At 53.0% G+C, this 19,925-nt stretch overlaps 2 long non-coding RNA genes across 3 annotated transcripts in view; one reads left to right on the forward strand and one right to left on the reverse strand.

Annotated features, from left to right (window-relative positions):
- Positions 1 to 2,052: 2,052 nt before the first annotated feature.
- On the reverse strand, positions 2,053 to 15,827 carry LOC125129798 (uncharacterized). Its single transcript, XR_007135554.1, has 3 exons — positions 15,571 to 15,827; positions 13,018 to 13,129; positions 2,053 to 4,704 (listed from the first exon to the last, which is right to left on the reverse strand). It is a non-coding gene; the product is annotated as an uncharacterized LOC125129798 (long non-coding RNA).
- Positions 13,536 to 19,925, forward strand: part of LOC125129797 (uncharacterized) — a 67,406-nt gene continuing 61,016 nt past the window's right edge. For both annotated transcript variants that reach the window (XR_007135553.1, XR_007135552.1), the window contains exon 1: positions 13,536 to 13,685. This is a non-coding gene — a long non-coding RNA (uncharacterized LOC125129797). The remainder of the gene's footprint in view (positions 13,686 to 19,925) is intronic.

Consider the following 19,925-nt stretch of genomic DNA (forward strand, 5'->3'; position numbering starts at 1 on the left):
CTGAGTCACTCCTAGGACGGGGAGGCCTGGGGCTGGAGGAGGGAGAGCAAACAAGGCCTCCTAGTTCCCTTTTCAGAGGCCTATTTCCGAGGGCCTCTCTGAAAGAGGATCAGAAAAGATTCCATCACAAAATAATAATCAAGTACCAGGAGCTTTCGTTTCCTCAATTGTTTCTCGTGTCTGAGGCTGTGCCTTGACTGGCACTGCTGAGCTCCTGTGAACAGGAACTCTGAGTCACGGGGAGCCTGGGCTTTCCACCCCCTTGGGGAGACAGGGGCTCTGGCACAGAGATCAGATGTGGGGCCCCATCAGGCCTGAGACCTGGAGCCAAGATGCCGCTGCTCTTTTAGATTCACCAGAAGGAGTCAAGGCAGCAGGTACCAGGCCCAGAGACGGTCCCCAAAGAAGAGGGAGAAAGTTGCGCCAGTAGAACCACAGCTGATGGCGCAGCACCTTCTCTGGGGGAGGCTGGGAGCCTAGATCCCTGGAGGTGTTTGCATCTGCCTGCATCCTGGGCATCGGAGAGTGGGGTGTAGGTCACAGCGGTTGCTGGTTCTGTTTTTCCTCTTTCTCTCCCCTCCCTGGCTCTTCCTCGATAAGATGCTGTTGGCTACACAGGGCTGCTTGGCACCTCAGAGTTCCCCGTCCACCACCAGGAACCCGTGGTTGCTCCCACTGTGCTTATGGTTCCCAGGACCTCGGGACAGACCTGGTGCCCCTCGGACCTGAGAGGGTCTCCCAGGGAATGGTCCTGGAGAAGGCTTCATGTACTGCTTCTGTGACCCAAAGTGCTAAACGTTTCCTGCAGAAAATTGGAAACGTGTAAGCATGTGGATAGAAGAAAACATAGAGGGTGATTTGAAACTGACAACCAACCTGGGGAATTCAGGAGACAGTTATTTCATTGAGCACCTACTATGTGCCAGATGCTGTTCTCGGTACTGGGGATACTGCATGAATGAAACAAAGCCCCTTTCCTCCTGGAGCTTATATTCTAGGAGAGGAGACACCTGGCAGAGCAGAAGAAGGAGCTTGGGGCTGATGGAATAGGGCAGAGGGGTCAGGAAAAGGGGATGCAAGCTAGGCGGGCATCTGGGGAAGCATGTTGAAGGCAGAAAGAACAGAAGTGTGGCAGGAGCCTGCTGGTGTGTTCGAGGCCAGTGTGGCTGGAGCAGACGAGCAAGAGGACAGCCAGGCAAGGACATGGGGGGACCTCGGATTGCAGGTGAGCGAAGCAGAAATCCAACAGAGACTCGTGAGCAGAAAAGACACCTGACAGGCATTAGGTTTTGAAATAACCATTCTGGACACGGGACGGAAAATAGCCAGGGGCTGTGGCTGAGGGTTGGCAAAGCTGGAAGCTGGGAAGCCAGTTAGACTATTGCAGTCACGGAGGGAGGCCCAAGTGTTCCTTCACTGTCTCAGGATCCCTGGCTGGGTCTGTAAATTAAGCCGACAAAGCCAGATCAACAGGAGAATTTTATGGGTTTTTCACATGTACATGGAAGGCTTCACAAGAGGATGAAGACCCGAGAAGTGACCAGAACAGGAAGCTTCTATACCTTTTAGACAAAGAAATAATACATGCGGGAAGAATCCACAAGCCAAGGGGGTAAATGGTAATGAGGTGACAGGGTTTGTGTGTACAGCCTGGAGGGCCCCCCAATTTCTGGTCTCTGGTGATGAGGTCGCCTGCTTTCCTCCCGGGACAAGGAGAGGGCTCCTCCAGAGATTCGTATTCAGTTGGCCCGGGTGGGACCTGGGAGTCTGCATGTGTAAAGCTCCCTGGTGGGGAACTGAGTTGCTGCTGGGTTGGAAACCCCCTCCTTCGGTCTCCTCGCTTCTACCCAGACTTGGGTTAAGTCTATTATCTTATCTCAGCACATCACTCCTGGGCTGAGCTACTGATCTATGAAACCACTTAGTGGTCTCAAATATCCCCCGAATACAAGCCATACTGAAGAAAAAAAAAAAATTTCCCCCTTTTCTGGCTGCCCCATAGCATTTGGAGTTCCCAGGCCAGGGATCAGATTTGAGCTACATTTGCGACCTATGCCACAATTTAACCCACTGTGCCTGGCCGGGGATCGAACCTGCATCCAGCGCTTTAGAGAAGCTGCGGATCCCATTGCACTGCAGCAGAAACTCCTGGAGAAGATATTCTTGTAGGGCACCACACATCTCACTGAGGGGGATGCTTTCAGGTGGGGTACGGCATGCTGAACAGGGGGGACCCTAAAATTCATTCCAGAACCTGGAGCAAAGCAGACACTTCCAAACAGAGAGAGAAGGGGGGGCAGCATGACTCATCTGAGAATGAAGGGTCATTTTTCTCTCAATTACCAGAAAGGAAAAAAAAAATGTGTCAACACAACTAGACCAAGAGCTATCAACAAAAAAGATTTCTCTGAGTCAGACTTCTTTCCTGGAAGCTGTGAACTTTATCCTTTAGCAGCCATTCATCTCATATTAAGCCCCTTCACCTGCTTAATTGTTCTCTTTCAGTGTCGGCTGCTTCCCTATTAGCCTTTCAATCTTTCTCATAATGTAGTTACGTCCAAGGCCAGCCAGACCCAACCCGGGCGCCCCGTGGGGGCCCAGTCTTTTCCTCTCCTGGCTGCGTGGCCCCCTTTCCACTGCTCTGGCCCGGCCTGCCCTTCTTCCTTCCCTTCTGGATGTGCTGTGAAGGCGCCGTCTGGAGTGGTGTCTGACTCTGGGGTCAGAGCTGCCGAAGCCGAAGGGATGCATTTTGCAAATGGGAGGCCTGGACCGGCTCCTCTGTTATTTCAGACGAGGCTGTCAGTGGGAGACCACAGCTACCAGCTGTCAGGGCTCCTCAGTGCCTGGGTATTTCTGTGGCTCTGGTTTTTGAGCTGGTTTTTCCTCTCTCCTGGGACGAACTCGTTGACATGATTTCTTTGGAATAGGCGGGAGCATCTCACCCAGATGCTGAAGGCACATTTGGACGCTGGCTGTCTCGGGGTCCCCGTTGTGCTCTGTGAGGGGTGAGGACCCCTGGGCTTATTCTAAGGCCGGCCCGTGGTTCTGTCTCCAGAACAGCTGACTCAGAAGGAGCCCTGGGTTCAGGTGAATTCTGGCCTCTCCTCCATGCAGTGGGTTAGTTTGGAAGAGGGCCCTTGACTCCTGGGTAAACTCCTTGGGATGTAAGCAGTCAGGACTGCGGAGGGTCTTTTCTCCCGTGGGGGATGTCGCTGTGGCACATCCGCTGCTCTTTTCCAGAAAGGACCTCAGCGTCCATTATCCAAACCCTCATTTCACAGGGAATGGGGGTCTTGCTTCAAGCTGGGGCTGCAGAGTTCAGCCAGGAGTGGGAGGGGCAGGATGCATAAGAGGGCTTCTCCCGGATTCACCCACAGCCACTCCGGGAAAGGCAAGGACGACCTTCCAACAGGGCACTGGGGTGACAGGGCTGGAGCAAGGGAGTGTCCCCGCTGAGGCCCTTCTCCCAGCCACCATGGACCCAAGCCAGCTCCTCCACAGCCCTCCTGCCAGGGGGATCCAGGTTTGGTGTGTGTTTGGGGGTTTGCATGGTGTGGACTCCCCACCAGCACCTCCTCAGGCGTCAGGGGACACCCCCCCAAATGACAACAGCTCAAAGGGTGGGGAAGAGGCAGGCCCTTCGTACATCCAGGACCTCTTCCAGCTGGGTACGTGCCCACCCCTGCCCAGAACCCCTGGGCACCAGAACCCCTGCTTCCGGGCATAGGGCCCCTCAGCCCTGGGCTGAGGGCTGGGGGAGCTGCACTCTTGCCGCTGGGCCTCCCTGAGCAGCCCCTGCCTGCAGCCCAGGAGTTCTTCAGGATGGTGTTGGGAGGTGAGGGTCCCGCTCCAAGGCTGATCGTAGCTGGGGGCACCCTGCCTTGTGCCCCGGTCTCATCCAAGTGGGATACTTCTCCAGTTTACTCCCACCTCAGGGGACTGGAGGGCAGGCTCCAGCAAAAGGAGGTTGGGGCCCTGGAGCCAGCACTGCCTCCTTCGCTCTGTGGCCCAGCCCAGTTCTGTGTGCCAGACAGCCACACACGCAGCAGAGGGGAGCTCCCACCCCGCACACCAGGCTCTGGGTAAAGGGATAGTGCCCAGCTGATGGAGGGAAGATGGCACACCCACACCTCCTGCTGGTGAGTTAACCTTCCCTGGGGCGCTCTCAGCATCCTCCCAGGCACGAGGCGCTGTCATCAGGCCAGGCGGTCCGGCGTAGCCCTTCTCGTGAGTATGGACAAGGGGGTCTCTGGGCACATTAACCTGAGGGGATCACGGGCCCTGGGGGATAAATGTTCCCCTGGGTTTGTCCAGGGGACAGGCAAATGAGGCTAAAGAAAACCCCGAAACAGGCAACTGCTTTAACAACCACGAAAATAAAATACTTCTAAATAACAAAGCGCTGCTTTTTTCATTCTTCCTCATCTGAGGGTATTTGAGGCAACAAAAGCTTGATTTTTTTTTCCCCCCTCTCATTCAGTTGTCAACTGTTCACAGTGATATCCAGAGCTGTCCAGTTTGCCTATCGCTCCAGGCGTATTTGTCCTCAAGAAGTAAGATCAAGTAGTTTGACTGGGACAGGCGAGGGGTGGGCGTGGGGCGGGATCTGTCCTCTCTCTGGGGGTCAGGGAGCAGACTGGTCAGCAGAGCCCCACCTGGGGGAGGTGCCCCACGGGCCCAGGTGTGCTCTCATGGGGCCAGATTCTGTTGGGAAGAGAAAGCAGAGGAGCCTGAGAAGGGGAAAAAGAGCATAATGAGACACCAAGCAAGTGTTTCCATTCAAATAAATTAAGGGCAAAGTCACTGGCGTTGGGATGTTTAGATTAGAGATGGGGTTGGCCAGGTGTGGTTAACCACCGAGTGAGCAGGCGGCCCTCACCTGGACTTGGAGGCAGGCAAGAGAAGGTAGGGAAAATTCCATGCTCGGGTGGAGTGATTGGTGGTGGGGGCCGGGGTGTGGGGACGTGAAGCCACACGCAGAGGTTCAGGAGAAGAAGGAGCAGAGGGGTTGGGCTCGAGAAATCGGACTCTAGTTTAAGAGATCGCACCGGGAGTCTGCAACCCGCCTCCCTCCCCGACCCTCCCGCGTGCAGCGCCGCTGCTCCTCTGCTTCTCTGCGGAGCCCGCAGCCCAGGTGGTACAGTCATTTCCATAGCAACCAATTGTTCTGTCGCAGAGACAGGATTCTGACTCCAGGTGGGTTATGAACAGAAGGAACATATGAAAACCACTGTGTGACTGAGATCTAGTTTTCCAGTAAGTGCCCCTGCTTATTAAAAAAAGAGAAAACGTACAAACTACAAGATCAATGGAAGGGGGGCCGAGCAAATGCTAAATCTTCCATGAGGCATCAGCCGTTTGCTGCAGACAACAACAGCCTAATAGGTTCAACAAGAACGATGCCAGCGGGGAGGGCCCGCAAGGCCTCTCTCAGGCTGCAGATTAAGGATGACGGCCGGGCCTGGTGGATGAGCAATGTCGGGTCTGGGAGGCGGGAGGAACGCCTGAGTGCGTCGTCTCAATCTTGCACCATCCTTCATGCTTTTGCTGGGAGAGCTGCGCTGCTGTGGTCGTGAAACGAGCAGGACCTGACAGCACCCCAGCGCCCCTGCCTGCCTGCATGCATACATTCCTGCCCGGAGGAGTCATCGGTGCAAGCTGGGGCTAGTAGCCTGGGAACAAACCTCACTCCTTAGACATCACTGGGAGAAAATGAAGTCTGAATTACAAGGTATTTTAGGAGCAAAGCAAGTGTATCATTACTCCGAAGGCATGACGGAGGCCCTGCCTTTGTCATGGCATCAGAGACTTTGGTCCAGTCTGACCTGCAGCTCACACTGTGTGACCTTGGGCAAGTCTCCGCCCTCTCTGAGTCCTCATCTTGTGGACTTAATGCCCTCCAGATGCAGGGCCTGCCTTAGTCCCCGCTTCCAAGTCCTGTCCAGTGCAGGGACCTCCTGGCAGGGCCTGAACCGTGAATGTGAGATTCATCTGCTGCATCGAGTGCTTTCCTAGAACAGAACCAAGACTGTAATCATTAGCCACTTGTCTCTGCCTCCAGTGAACGCTGATCAGCCACCTTCTATGTGGGGATCACAGGGCCGGGTATCGGCAGTCAAGGTAAGAGGTGGTGGCGCCTTTGCGGGGGGTGCGCGGGGGTGGCATGGGGGGAGACAGGCGGGCGCATGCTCAGACCCAGAAGCAGGGCTGGCCACGTGTGGATGGGGCCCACAAAGGCCTGGGGATGGGTGCCCGCGGAGGAGGCTGCCGTGTTCTCTCCATGCGCCAGGGAACAGCTGGAAGGACCCGTGTGGGGCAACGCAGGAGGGGAGGAAAGCAAGCTGCGTGGAGAGGTGGGGCTGACCCCATGCGACCCAAGACCTGGGGGCAGGAGGGGGAGAGGTGGGAGTGGACATGCCATGGACAGCTGTGCTCAGACCTCATCATTCTCACAGGGTTGGAGGTAAATGCCCTGCTCAGAGGGGAAAGACAGCAAGTTAAGGGGAAAGAAAACACGCAGAATCCCAGCAGGGAAGAGGATGAGATCTGGGGTTTGTGCCCGCAGATGTGTCACTGGAGGAGATCTGAGGTGTTATTGGAGGCCAGTGTGGTAAGGCTGTCGTGGCGGAGTGCCTGGGAAGGGGCAGGACGCCAGCACCCAGACTAAGGGGCAAGCCAGGCTGCGGGAAAGCTGGGCCCATGCCACCCAGCCCCCAGGACACAGTATACAGGTGCCCCCATCACCCCGGGCCCCACCCAGGCTTGGCAGATGGCGTGGATTTCCTGCCGGGCAATGGCAGTCTCCTCTGAGACACCCCCCGACCCCCAGGGAAGTTGGGGAAAGGTCTAGAACTGTGGTGCAAAGGTGCATCTTGGCTAAAGAGCCAGAGAGAGCAACCACCTGTCTGAGTTTTCTGTGTTTCTCTACTTAAAGGAAATTGAAAATTAACCAGTACGTGTTTATGAGCAACGACTCCGTGTTTTTTGTTTCTGAGCGGCTCAGGGCTGCCCCCGAGGCGGTTGTCCATACCCTTGAGGAGTTGAGTATCACTGTGAGTTGACACATGTATGTGCAAAGTTTGAAGAGCTGCACTATTTCTAGGTGAGGGCTGAGCACAGGCTGAGCGGGTTAGAGGGCAAGAGAGAAAGGGGGAGAAGCCGCTTGGAACTGCCTGCTCGGGAAATCTTTGGGGGAAAGTGGCCTCTGCAGGGGTCTTAAACAGATGGAGAGAAAGCGGTCAGAACAAAGCTGTGTTTGGAAGGCGGTGGAGAGACTCAGCTTCCAGAAGCATCCAGTCCGTGGCTGCTTCCACTCGTCTCAGAGGAAATGTTGACAAAAATAACCAATAATCAATAAGCATAGAAGAGGAGTTCCCATCATGGCGCAGTGGTTAACGGATCCGACTAGGAACCATGAGGTTGCAGGTTCAATCCCTGGCCTCGCTCAGTGGGTTAAGGATCCAGTGTTGCGGTGAGCTGTGGTGTAGGTTGTGGATGTGGCTCAGATCCCTTGTTGCTGTGGCTGTGGCATAGGCCCGCACCTGTAGCTCTGATTTGACCCCTAGTCTGGGAGTGTCCATATGCCACAGGTGTGGCCCTAAAAAAAAAACAAAAAAAAATCCCAACATTCTTTACGTCTGGTCACCGTGTCCTTGTATGTTTGAGAGGCCACAAAAAAATTCACGTTAAATCACATATAAGCCCGAATGGCTTTCCCACACCTCAAGAGGTGAACATTTATTTTATCAGAAGGCTGGGCACCCGCAGGGAAGGACCCCCTTTTCTGGCATTGGCAGTACCCTTCAATGTCAACCGAGACCCAGGTTTGACTCTTGGGTCTGCCATTTAGGGGCTGGCGGGGCCTGGCCAAACGCCTCAACATCTGTGCGCCTACATTTCCTCATCTGTAAAAGGGGAGCAGTGGTGCTGCTTATCCCAAAGGGCTGCTGGGGGGATGGAGCCGAACGTGACAACAGGTCAGGCACCCAGCGCGTAGCAGGGCTCTAGGAATGCGGGTCCCTTGCTTTCCAGGCCCACTGAGAACGCGCCGCATTTGAGACTGGAGGAGGCAAACATTCCAGAAGTCCTCTAAATGCCCTTGCAGGGGTAAATACACAGATTGATCAGCGGGGGAAAAATACATTCTCTGCCAGCCTGTGGGGTGAGTGGACCATGCACGCTCGTCTCCGGATGTTTGACTTCCTGAAGCTTCCCCGAACAATGCCATCCCTGTCTCGGCCCTGCTGGCAAGCAGTCCCATGAGAGCCAGGTCCTTGTCACATGTCCTTTTCCTGGAGTGAGTCACTCGGGAATTGGGCTGCAGTCATAACCTTCACCAGCTCAGGGAGGTGAAAGCGGGTCGGAATGAAGGCGAGCCCAGTCCCTTCCGTCATGTTTTGCCCCAGGCCTCAACGTGGCGACTCAGAAAAGTAGGGTCACACCATGAATGAGATAAACTGAGCGGGCCCCCTTGGAGTCCACAAACAAAAGGCCTTTCAATAGCCTGTGGCCCCAAGTCTTATCTACTGCAAGAAAATCTAGCCAGTTACCATCTGGCGTGAGAATGGGTGACCCTAACGAGACTTCTCAGCCCCAACAGAAATTGGAAAAGCCATTAAAATTCTTTTTCTTTTCAAACTGGAGTAGAGTGGCTTGACAACGTTGTGTGAGTTTCTGGTGATTCAGTTACACACACACATTCTTTTCCACATGCTTTTCCCACTATGTTTTATTAACCGGATACTGAAAGTTGTTCACTGTGCAATATGGTAGGTCTTTACTGGTTATTTATTTTATATATAGTAGTTTTTAAGGATAAGCCATTTTGATTTTTTTCCCAAGGAAAATGTATGACAGTGGACAGAGGAGGGGAAAATCTAAATAATGGATAGAAAGATGTATAGAATTAAATTTTTGTTTTTTTGGTTTTTTTTTTGCTTTTTAGGGCCACACCTGCAGTATATGGAGGTTCCCAGGCTAGGGGTCGAATGGGAGCTACACCTGCTGGCCTGCACCACAGCCACAGCCACAGCCACATCCACGCAGGATCTGAGCCACATCTGCAACCTACACCACAGCTCCTGGCAACGCTGCATCCTTAACCCACCGAGTGAGGCCAGGGATTGAACCCTCAACCTCCTGGTTCCTAGTCGGATGAGTTTCCCTTGTGCCACAATGGGAACTCCTATAATTTAAACTTTGGAAATTGACAGCATGTTTTTCTTCTTTGGTTGCAGAAGCATACAATAATTTTATGATGGCCAGGATAAAAATAAACACGCAGCTCTCCATGCAGCCGCTATGACCTTATATTTTCCAAAACTTGATGTGGCCTTGGGAATTGATGGTCTTTATCTGGACAGCTTCTGTGGTAGAGCAGAAAAATAACGGGCAGGGAACTGGGCCAGCCTAAGTGCCACGACACCCTGGTCATGAGACCCTGGGCAAAAGCCTCCTTGTTGCTCTGGGGCTGAGGTTCCTCAACTGAAAGAGGAAAGGTTTATCTAGGTAATTTAGTTACCTTTTAACCCTGCCCCCCCCAAGCTTTGATTTTCATGGCTCCTCACACTTTGATCCTTAAAACAAACAGAAAAGGGAGAGAGGCCAGCCATCCTTACCAGCCCCACTCCATTCCCTCACACAGACCCTTTTGTGGAAGGGGGACCCACATTTGTCAATTCAGATGGAGCCCAATTCAGATGGGCCATTGCGTGAGCTCTTCGAATTCATGCCCAGTCCCCAGGTGCACCTCTTCCTTGGAGCCGTAGCCCGCTCTGCAGCTCAGTCCTGCCCTTTGAACTTAGATTTGAATCCTGCCCTTTCTGAACTTAGACACGAGCTAGAAATCCATTTACAGATCTTCTGCCCCTTGGCCGGTGTCCACTGTTTGTGTCTTTAATGCTTTTCCATTCAGGTGCTCCCTTATCACCTTGTGTCTCTGTTCCAGGGGACACCTTGCCCTATAACTGTAGGGAACAAGTACAGATGAATAGCCAAAAGTCAGGCTGATGTCAACATTTAGCTGCTAGGGCATTCCCATTGTGGTTCAGCAGGTTAAGAATCCAACATAGAGTCCATGAGGATGCGGGTTTAATCCCTGGCCTCCCTCAGTGGGTTAAGGATACGGCATTCCTGCAGGCTGGGGCGTAGGTCACAGATGCAGCTTGGATCGGGCATGGCTGTGGCTGTTTCGTAGGCTGGTAGCCTGGAAACTTCCATATGCCATGGGTGTGGCCCTAAAAAAGGTGGGGGGGGGGAGGTCAAAATTTAGCTCTTGGGGAGGATGGAGGGACCAATTCCCACCCCCTAACTCTGTGGAGGACACCTAGAGGTGAAACTGGTTTTAGTAGGGTGATGGCAGGGTCAGTCGTGAGTTGTGATTCTAATCAATAACTGATAACGTTGCACATGCATTGAGCACCGTGTGCCTGGCCATGTGCTAAGCGTTTAACCACGTCATCTCACAACTACCATTTGAGGTAGAAGCTAATATTACCCCCACTTGAGAGAGAGAAACTGGGAGTTAGAGGTGAAGCCATTTGCTTACTGTCCTATAGTTAGCAAGCAGAAGAGCTGTCACTTGAATCCAGGCGTTTCTGATGCCAGGGCCATCAGCTATTAAATAGTTGTTCTTAGTTTAAAAAAAAGTGTTCCCTACAAGCTCCCTCCTTTCAGAATATACCTCTTCTCTCTGACACTGATTCCATCCTTGGTGATTTATCTGAGAAGACCCCAGCTAACAGGCTGATACTTTCTCTCTCCCAGGTGACAATATTTGAAATGTGGTGGGAGCTTTGCAGGGACATGCTGACAAATCCACTGGGGCTGGTAGGATGGGGAGAGCTCTAATGTGTAGCATTTGCCAATTTCCATGGTGTAAATGCTCCCAGCGTGATCAATTTCAAGCTGTTATGGCAGCATGTAAAATTCCTGAATATTTAATCATTGACTTCTGTGCAGCTCTTTCCAGCACACCCCTGGGGCCCAGAGGATTGTATTGTAGCTAAAAGAGTGCTCATGTTAGCTGGGAATTCTCGGCATCCAGGGCCCGACTGAGAGAGGGCGGCCCCTGGGGGGGGGCTTCCAGTGCTCTTTGAGGGGGTCCTCGGATGCTTCTCCCTAGAGGTCTGGCCCTGGGTGCTCTGGGAGACCTTGCTGTGCCCTGTGCTCAGCAACCCCTGGGCTCATATATTACCAACTCTCTGAGGCTTTAGTTCACCACCTCAAAATAGCCTCTGTGGCCAGCAGGTGGCAGCACACTCTCGTTCAACCCTCAGCGCCCAAACAAAATGAGGAGCCTTTGTTCTGAGCCAGAGGCGGTGTCACCAAGAGAAAGGCCCACAAGGGCAAACTGATCCCCTGTCCTTAGCTGACCTTGGCCTACGGAGTCAGTGGACAGCCTCCTGCAGCTTGATATAGTGAGAGCAACCTTAGCAAATGACAGAGAGAGCCCAGTCTCAGCACCACTGCCTGTCCATCCTGATGGCTTAGGCTTGGCCTGGGGTGGCATCATGGAAACAGACACCTACCGGGGAGTTCCTATCCTGGCTCAGTGGAAGTGAAGCTGACTAGTATCCTTGAGGACACAGGTTCGATCCTGTCCTCACGCAGTGGCTTAAGGATCCGGCGTTGCCATGAGCTGTGGTGTAGGCCAGCAGCTACAGCTCTGATTTGACCCCTAACCTAGGAACCTCCATATGCTGTGGGTGGTGCCCTAAAAAGAGACAAATAAAAGAAAGAAATAGGCACTGGGGTCTTTTCAGAAAGGGGGCTGAGTGCTGAGAAGGTGTTTCCGATTCTAAGAGGGACTCTACTCCTAGGTGCCACTGGCCACGAGCCACGCTGTGCTGTGACTTAGCCTCTTGACTTTACTGGATGGTCAGCTCCTACTAGGGTGACCAGCTGTCCCAGTTTGCCTGGGCCTGTCCTGGGTTTAGTACTGAAAGTCTCGTGTCCTGGGAAACCCCCAGTCCCCCAAATAGGACTGTGGGCCACCTTAGCTCCCAGGCCCAGTCCTTGCAGGATGCCTACCTAGCACACAGTGGGTGCTTCCTATTTGGTTGCTGCTGCACAATGGTCCCGAAGGAGCAGGGCAGTCAAGTGGGATCCCGAGGACTGACCAAATCCAACAGACAGAATTTGATTTCATTTCATTTTTAAAACCTGCCCCTGGAGTTCCCATCGTGGCACGGAGGAAACGAATCCGACTAGGAACCATGAGGTTGCAGGTTCGGTCCCTGGCCTTGCTCAGCGGGTTAAGGATCCCACGTTGCTGTGGCTGTGGTGTAGGCCAGCAGCTGTAGCTCTGATTGGACCCCTGGCCTGGGAGCCTCCATATGCCGCAGATGTGGTCCTAAAAAGCAAAACCAAACCAAAACAAAAACCCCCCCCTGCTCCTTTTGCTTTTTATCAGAGGAAAAGGCTGGCATGCTTGAGGGGGAAGCTCCAGAAAGTCCCTTCTTTCCCCCTCTTTCTCTCCGTTTTTGACCCTCCATCCCAGTTTCCCCTCCCCCACCCCCAATGCAGCACATATCGCACCTGGTCCAGGGCCCTCCCAGAGTCCACAACAGGGAACTCAGTGTTCCAGGGGAGGGTGGTGCCGCTTCTGCGGAAGGTGGAAGGGCTGGTGAAGCTGGCAGGCCAGGGGAGGGGTGAGGCAGGCAGAGGCTTTTTCACCCTAGACCTGGGGGTGACAGCTGCCCCAGGGAGCCCGGGGTTCCCTGGAAGCCCCGGCCTGTCCCCTCACTCTAGGCAGGACCATGGGCATTCTTTATGGCGATGTGGCTTATCTGCTTCATCACTGTCAAATCCTTTAGATGGTTCACTTCTACTCTAAGTGCCTAGCTCAGCAGGTCGGGCTCAGCAAACACTAACCTGCCCAGAAAGCTTTGCTTAAAGCAGCGTTAAGAACCTTGCAGATTCTTCTTCCCTGCTCTGGACTTTGGGATAAAGGGCAAACCTCTCACCGTGGGCTCCAAGCTCTGCACAGATGGGTCTTTGTTGACTCTCCAACCTTACCTTGTGCTGCTTTCCCCAGCCCTCAGGGTCCCGGTCACCTTGGCCATCCGCCAGTCCCTAGAAATGCCACGCTCTGTCCTGTCTCCGTCTTCACTCAGGCTGCCCCCTCTGCCTGGATCAGAACAGCAGGTGGGATCTGGCTCAGATGGGGTGGTCCTAGGACCCACTGTGGGAGGGTGAAATTGCAGCTTTTATGGGGGAGGATGCAGAGGGGTCACCTTCTCAGGAGGGATGGACGTAAGGACACTTTCGGTGTGGCAGGTAGCAGCTCTTCTCCTGTCACCTGGCTAGGAAGGAGCTATCGGTGCTGAGAAATACAGACTTCCAGGGTTTTGGTTTCCAATTTTATGAATAACCCACTGCTCCTCGTCAAAATCAATCATTCTCGGCAGGCGCACATTTATATTCCACTGGTGACAAATTAATGCAGGCATAGCCCCATTCTAGGTAAAAATTGACCATGCAGGTGAAATCCTGCTGACGCCCGTCTCCCGGCCAACATTTGGATTTGCTGGCGCCTGAATTAACCCCGGGGATGCCAGAGGGACTCTTAGGTCTTGGTGGTGGTTATTAATAAGCGTCATCGTTCACCTTAAAGAACAGAGGGCAGGAGTTTGAGTTCTTTTCAGCCAGAAGAAATGCTAGGTGTGTAACGTGGAGTTAGCCAGGTAAGCCACATCCTAAGGCAGAGTGCACAGCAACTCTGCTTCCTAAGGGAGGGGAATCTTCAAATCTCCAAAGTTTTGAGGGGGTGCTGAGAGCCTTTATTGGTGCCAGAGGAAGGACTCCCTTCATCTCTAGGGATAGAGGATCCTGACTTCCACAGCGGCTGGCACTCAGCGTAGGGCACGTGAAGAATCCCTGGAAAGATGCAGGCAGGGAGGAGATGCTGGTGCCAGCTCCTCGCGGACCCTTTATGGAGCCGTGAGATGATGCCCAGGGGAACTGGTGTGCCCTGTCCGTCTATGGAGCAGCCACTTTTGGGATCCCAGGGGGTGGGCTGGTCCCTTGGGTTTAAGCAGCCTTTATTCTTTTCAAGGAGCCAGAGTCTACCACTGTTTCCCTTCTAAGCTAGCTCCTGCCGTGTTCCCTGTCACCGCAGCTCTTTGACAGAAGTGGGAGCCAGTTTGGAAAGGGAGAAATCCACCAGTCCTTTCTTTTTCCTCCTCACGTCCGCCTCTGACTGCCCCCCACCCCCCAGACGACGACACCCATGGTCTACCTCCCACACTCTGGGACAGAATTTTGTGTTCTGGGCACAGTGGGGCAGGTGAGGCGGAAAGGGCAGGCTGGGTGGGGTGCTGGAGGAGCCGAGGGCGTCAGGGGACTCTCTAGGCACAGACAGGCAGGAACAGGGTTGAACCTGCCCAGGAGGTGGCAGGTGCCCTTTCCCCTCCATTTCCCCCTCCCCACATCCAGACCTTGGTTCCCAGCCTTTGGCTCCTCGTCCTGGGAAACCTGGAACGTCTGGATTTGGAGACAGAGATAGAGGCCAAGAGCAGCCCTGACCCAGCATCCTTGCAGCTGCCTTGAGACCCCAGACCCTGGACTGCTTCTCCAAACCCAGCCTCCTCCTCTGGGGAGGGGAGGGGAACGTGGCTGGAGCTACCGTGGAAGGGAAGCAGTCATGACACTGGCTCCTCGGAAGGAACACAGGTTAGAGGCAGGGCTATTTTGTTTGGGTCTTTTAGGGAGGTTAGGGGTTTAGGGAGCCCCTGGGCACTAATCGTGTAACTTCCATTGTGCCCGTTTTTTTCTGGGGAGAAAGCTCATACCCATCCTCCAGTCTTCATGGGCCCAAGATGCCCTATAACACAACATAAGCAGAACCTTCTCCTGAAAACCAGTCCCGGGAGACCTCTCCTTCGGAACTGACTCAACCCAACTTGCACCAGTGGGGCCCAGGGTGGGAGGAGCCCCCTAAAGGTGCTCAGGTCTGTGTGAAAGACCCGCCAGCGACCTGCCCCCTTTCTCCCGGCCCTTCCCTTCCCTTCTCTTTTCCTTTTCCCGTTTTGCCTCTTCTCTCTCCACCTTTTCTCTCCCGGCTCCTGAACTCACGCCCACATCACTTGCCTGTTCCTCTCTCCTGCGATACTGATTTGACATAGTAATCGTTATACAATGCAGCTAAGAAGGGCCCTGTGCTCCATTAATCCAGAGGAAAATAGCACGTTAGCTGATGGGCACTGCAGGGTACACTCGTACATTCTTCCCAGGGTCCAGGAGAGTGGAAATTTCTCACTTTCCACTTGTCACACACCAGGAGGCCATTCTGGAAGGGCACGTGAGCCCGGGTGTGGGGTTGGCAAGGGGAGGGTGGGACATGGGTGGGCTCCAGTCCGTGAAGGCATTAGTCACCCATCAAGGACTCGGGCAGACCTTGGGTGTTCAAGGACTCCGGTTGTAGAGGCTTGAGTTGTAAAATCCCATTGGGTGGCCAAAACCAGAATGGTGTGATTTTAATAAGGTTAAACTTTGGCATTTGTACAGCTTTTGTTAGAAGGTTCTTAGTCACGTGGGGGGAGGGAAAGGAGTAGCACGGGTCTGTCCTACCTTAGCTGGTCAGAGCTCAGGTGTGGTCGGGCATGGCCTCCTGCCAGGGGCCCGAGGCTGTCCCTTGTCATGCTTGGGTCTGGCTTTTCAGCTACGAGGTCTGCCTTGTGGGCCAGAAAGCCTGTTCCCCCAACTCTAACCACTGGGACTGTTAGCGGAAGTGGATCCAGGCAGCGGTTTTCAGACAGGAAGAGGCCTTGAGACAAACGGACTAATTTGGGAGAAGCAAAGGCCCCCATTTCCTGGCCAAAGGTGTCACCTGACCTTGGGCTGTCATCAAGCCGTCACCCGCAGCAGGAGCAGGGCAGACAGTTCCATTTTCAGAGCACTGCCGGGTTGTCATGCCTTTGGGGATACCCTGAGGCCTGGAACACTTGTCCGTCTGGACCCGTCCAGCCTTCAAACGGCCCCTCCTCTGGGGACCTTCTCAAGCTTCGTCTTCCCTTCCTGAGCCCAGGAGGAATTCACTTGCTCCCTCCTCACTCCAGAGCCCAGGCCATCCTTCTCAGCAGCACCCATCCCAGGCCATTGCCTTCGTTGTGAACACAGCTTTGGCGCCACTGGTCTCTGAGCCGTCCAGGCCCAGGGCCCACCTCTGCCTGTTTAATTTCAGTACCCAGCCTGACGCAGGGGAGGATGTGGGAATGAAGGAATGATTTCTCAGGAAGATACGCCCTTTTCCTGGGAAAACAGCCTAAATGCCATGTTTTCTCCATAAGGGTCATCTTTGTTCATGAAGGATCATAAAAAGTCTAATTAAAAAATTAAAACTTTCAAAAAAATTTATATTATTATTATTATTTTGTCTTTTTAAGGCCGCACCCGAGGCACATGGAGGTTCCCAAGCTAGGGGTCTAAGCAGAGCTCTAGCTGCCGGCCTACACCACAGCCACAGCAACGCCAGATCTGAGCTGTGTCTGCGAACTACACTGCAGATCACGGCAACACCAGATCCTTAACCCACTGAGCGAGGCCAGGAATCAAACCCACAACCTCATGGTTCCTAGTCGGATTCATTTCCACTGCACCATGATAGGAACTCCCTAAAAAAAAATTTTTTTTTTAAATCGAAGTATAGTTGATTTATATTGTTGTGTTAGTTTCTGCTATAGAGCCAAGTGATTTAGTTATATATATAACTATATATATCTCTCAGATATATATGTTTATTTATACATATGAAACTTTCAGATAATTTTCCATTATAGTTTAAGATATTGACTATAGTTCCCTGTGCTACACAGTCGGACCTTGCTGTTTATCTATTTTATATAGTTTGTATCTGCTAATCTCAAACTGCTAATTCTCCTCCCCGCTCCCCCACTTTCCCATTTGGTAGCCATCAGTTTGCTTTCTAAATCTGTGGGTCTGTTTCTGTTTTGTAAATAAATTCATTTGTATCCCTCTTTTAGATTCCACATATAAGTGATATGACATGATATTTGTCTTTCTTGGCTGGACCTGCTTCACTTAGTGTCATAATCTCTAGGTTTATCCGTGTTACTGCAAATGGTATTATGTCATTCTGTTTTACGGCTGAGTAATATTCTATTTTGTGTGTGTGTATACATGTGTATACACGGTGGTATATACCACATCTTATCCATTCATCTTTTGATGGACACTTAGGTTACCTCCAAATCTTGGCCTTTGTAAATAGTGCTGCAAAGAACATTGAGGCAAATATGTCCTTTTGAATTAGAGTTTTCTCCAGTTTGCTAAGGAGCGGGACTGCTGGAAAAGTATAATTTCTAAATAGGTTACCAGCTTCTTGAAGGTGGAGTTTTCATCAGTGCATGAATCCACAGCATCTGCCATTGTATGTCCATTGGTATAAATTTCAAATGCATCACTTGGTCTTGTCTGTGTCCATTACGTCAATGTTGAACCATTTACAGAGTTATTTCCTCAAACTGAGCAAGTCAAACGAGCAGCAGTGAGCACGTACCTACCCCGTGTCAGAGCTGACACTAGGTTGTATAGAAATGCAGAGATAAGAGGTCCCCGCCTGCCAGGAGCCAAGTCGAAGAGCTGCAGCTGTGTGGTCAAGTGCTAAGTATGTCTGAAGGTCTGGCGTGTGTGCCAGTGGTGAGCCGCCGTATGGGGCTATGGAGCCAAAGGCACAGCACGTTCCCTGGAGAAGCTGATGGCTGGATGAGCTCCAGATACCCCTGGATGAGAGGCAAGGTGTGCACAGCCCCCCCCGAATGCAGCCCCTGCAGCGTAGTGTGCGGAGCCCTTGGGGCCCCCAGCTCTGTGAGAGCAAAGAGAGTCACACAGTGTAGGTAAGAGGAGGCCAATAGGAAGGGGGATCTAGCCTGTTCCTAACACGTGGGGTCTGATGGACTTAAATGCCACTTCGTTTTTGGGGCTGAGCTGGAGGTTTCCTCTGGGGCCTCAGATGGTTGTGAACTATCAGGGGTCACTTTGAGCAGAGCTGACTCTGCACCCAGGCCTGGGGAGCATCCTTTCAGCGCTCTTTGAATGAGGAATGCCCAGGCCTGGGCTGGACCTCCTGGGGTGACCTTGGACTCTCCTTGTGGCATATTCTTGCCTCAGGACTAGCTGGACTTATGCTTAACCGTACAGAAGGAAGGAAGGGTGGGTGCTGTCTCCCAGGATGGCTGGAGCTGAGCCTGGGGAAGAATCACCCGCCCTTCAGCTCACAGACAACCTTACCCAGGAGCTTAGTGCTTTAGTTTACAGCACATGAGCTTGTAATGTGGTGGCCAAGGAGCAGGTGGCACGGGGGGCTCACCTGGGAACTGCCCTTTCAAGGTGGCTCCGATCGGCTCTCCCTCTTGGGGAGCCCAAGCTGTTAGATCACTGTTAGATCACAGCCTGAGCCACCTAGGAGGGCTTGGCCTCCCCGGGTGGGGGGTGGGGGGCACTGCTGTGGATAGTCTGTGTTTGCCCAGAAGCCTGGCAATCAGGGAGGGTCCAAGGACACACAGAGGCTCCTGCGTGGAGAGGAATGGGGCTGGTCCCTCTGCAGGCAGGTGACATCCTGGAAATGCCCCTCCTGGCTGTGTGTACCCTGAGCTGCCCGGGGGAGCCAAATCTCCTTCGCCCCGGCCACTCCCTGCTCGTGAATGGGGCTCGTGACTCACATCTGCGGGGAAGGCAGCGCAGTTAGGGGAGCATAATTCAAATGCCAGGCAGACGCAAATAGCACACTTTCCTACAAATAGCCTCCCCAGCTGTTCCGCGGGAGGCCGAGCCGGGTTCTCATCCAAAGTACATTTGTTCTTATTTATGAGTCACATCAGGTGCCATTGGCTGCCTACCTTTGGCCCCTCAAGGCCAGCTCTGTGTCCTTTGTTCCCTAAAGTCTCACCAAAGTGAAATATTAACTGCTGGTGGGACATAAGGGCCTGGGAGTCTCTGAAGGCAGGGCCGATGGAGAAGGATGCCTGGAGGGAGGGTTGTTCACCGACCTGGAATTTTCCATTCCTCTGAAGCTCACATGATCAGAGCGGTGTTCTCTTCAAGCTACACAATGAAGAGGGGTGCCAGGGTGGCAGGTGCTTAGGAACTGGACAGTGGGGGACCACTGCTGTTTATAGCATCGTGGTTACGGCCGATGCTGATCTTAGCCAAGCAGGAGGGATGGAAATGATCAGACCTGAGAGCCAGAGACCCGGGGCCTGGCCACAGTTCTGCACCTAGAACAGCCTGAGGAATCTTAGGGGAGACACACGTCAGCTTAGGGCGTCTGTTCCCTTGGCCGTAAAAGGAGGGGCTGGACAAGAACACAACAGTCTTTTCTGAAAAAAAAAAAAAAAAGAGGTGTTTTCTGGATGGGACATTTTCTGCCCTAAACGTGGCACCCAGTCATGTCCATTTATAAGCAGTAGTAGTAACGTCTTTCTTTATCGTCTGTGAGAGGTTATCAGGGCCCGGCCTCTGCTCCCTTCGCTGCCTTCTTCTTCCCCTTCTCTCCATCTGCCTCCCTGCTTCGTGCCCTCCTTTCCTTTATCTGACTTCTCTTATCTTTATCTGGGGGCTGGGGACATCTCCTTCCAAGATGGGACACAAGTCCGTCACATGTCTTCTGAGTCAAGTGGACCCACATTTGCCACTTTCTGGCTCTGCTCCTCCCCAGCCTCTCGACCTTGGCCACCGAGTTCTCTGGGCAGCAGGTCCTCACCTATCAAAAGGGAATCCTAGTAGGGTTTTTGTAAGAATTGCACGCAGTATCTCATAGATGAAGTCTCCTTAAATATAAGCCCTTATGTGATTGTAGCTTAGAAGTTGGCACGCACAAGGACCTCATCCTTAGCCTCTCTTTCTGCTAAGAGGGATATTCTCCTCCTCTTCTTGGGCTTTGGACTTGGTGTCACCTCGACCTTTCT

Source organism: Phacochoerus africanus, chromosome 6 (genome assembly GCF_016906955.1).
Source record: "Phacochoerus africanus isolate WHEZ1 chromosome 6, ROS_Pafr_v1, whole genome shotgun sequence".
Classification (NCBI taxonomy): domain Eukaryota; kingdom Metazoa; phylum Chordata; class Mammalia; order Artiodactyla; family Suidae; genus Phacochoerus; species Phacochoerus africanus.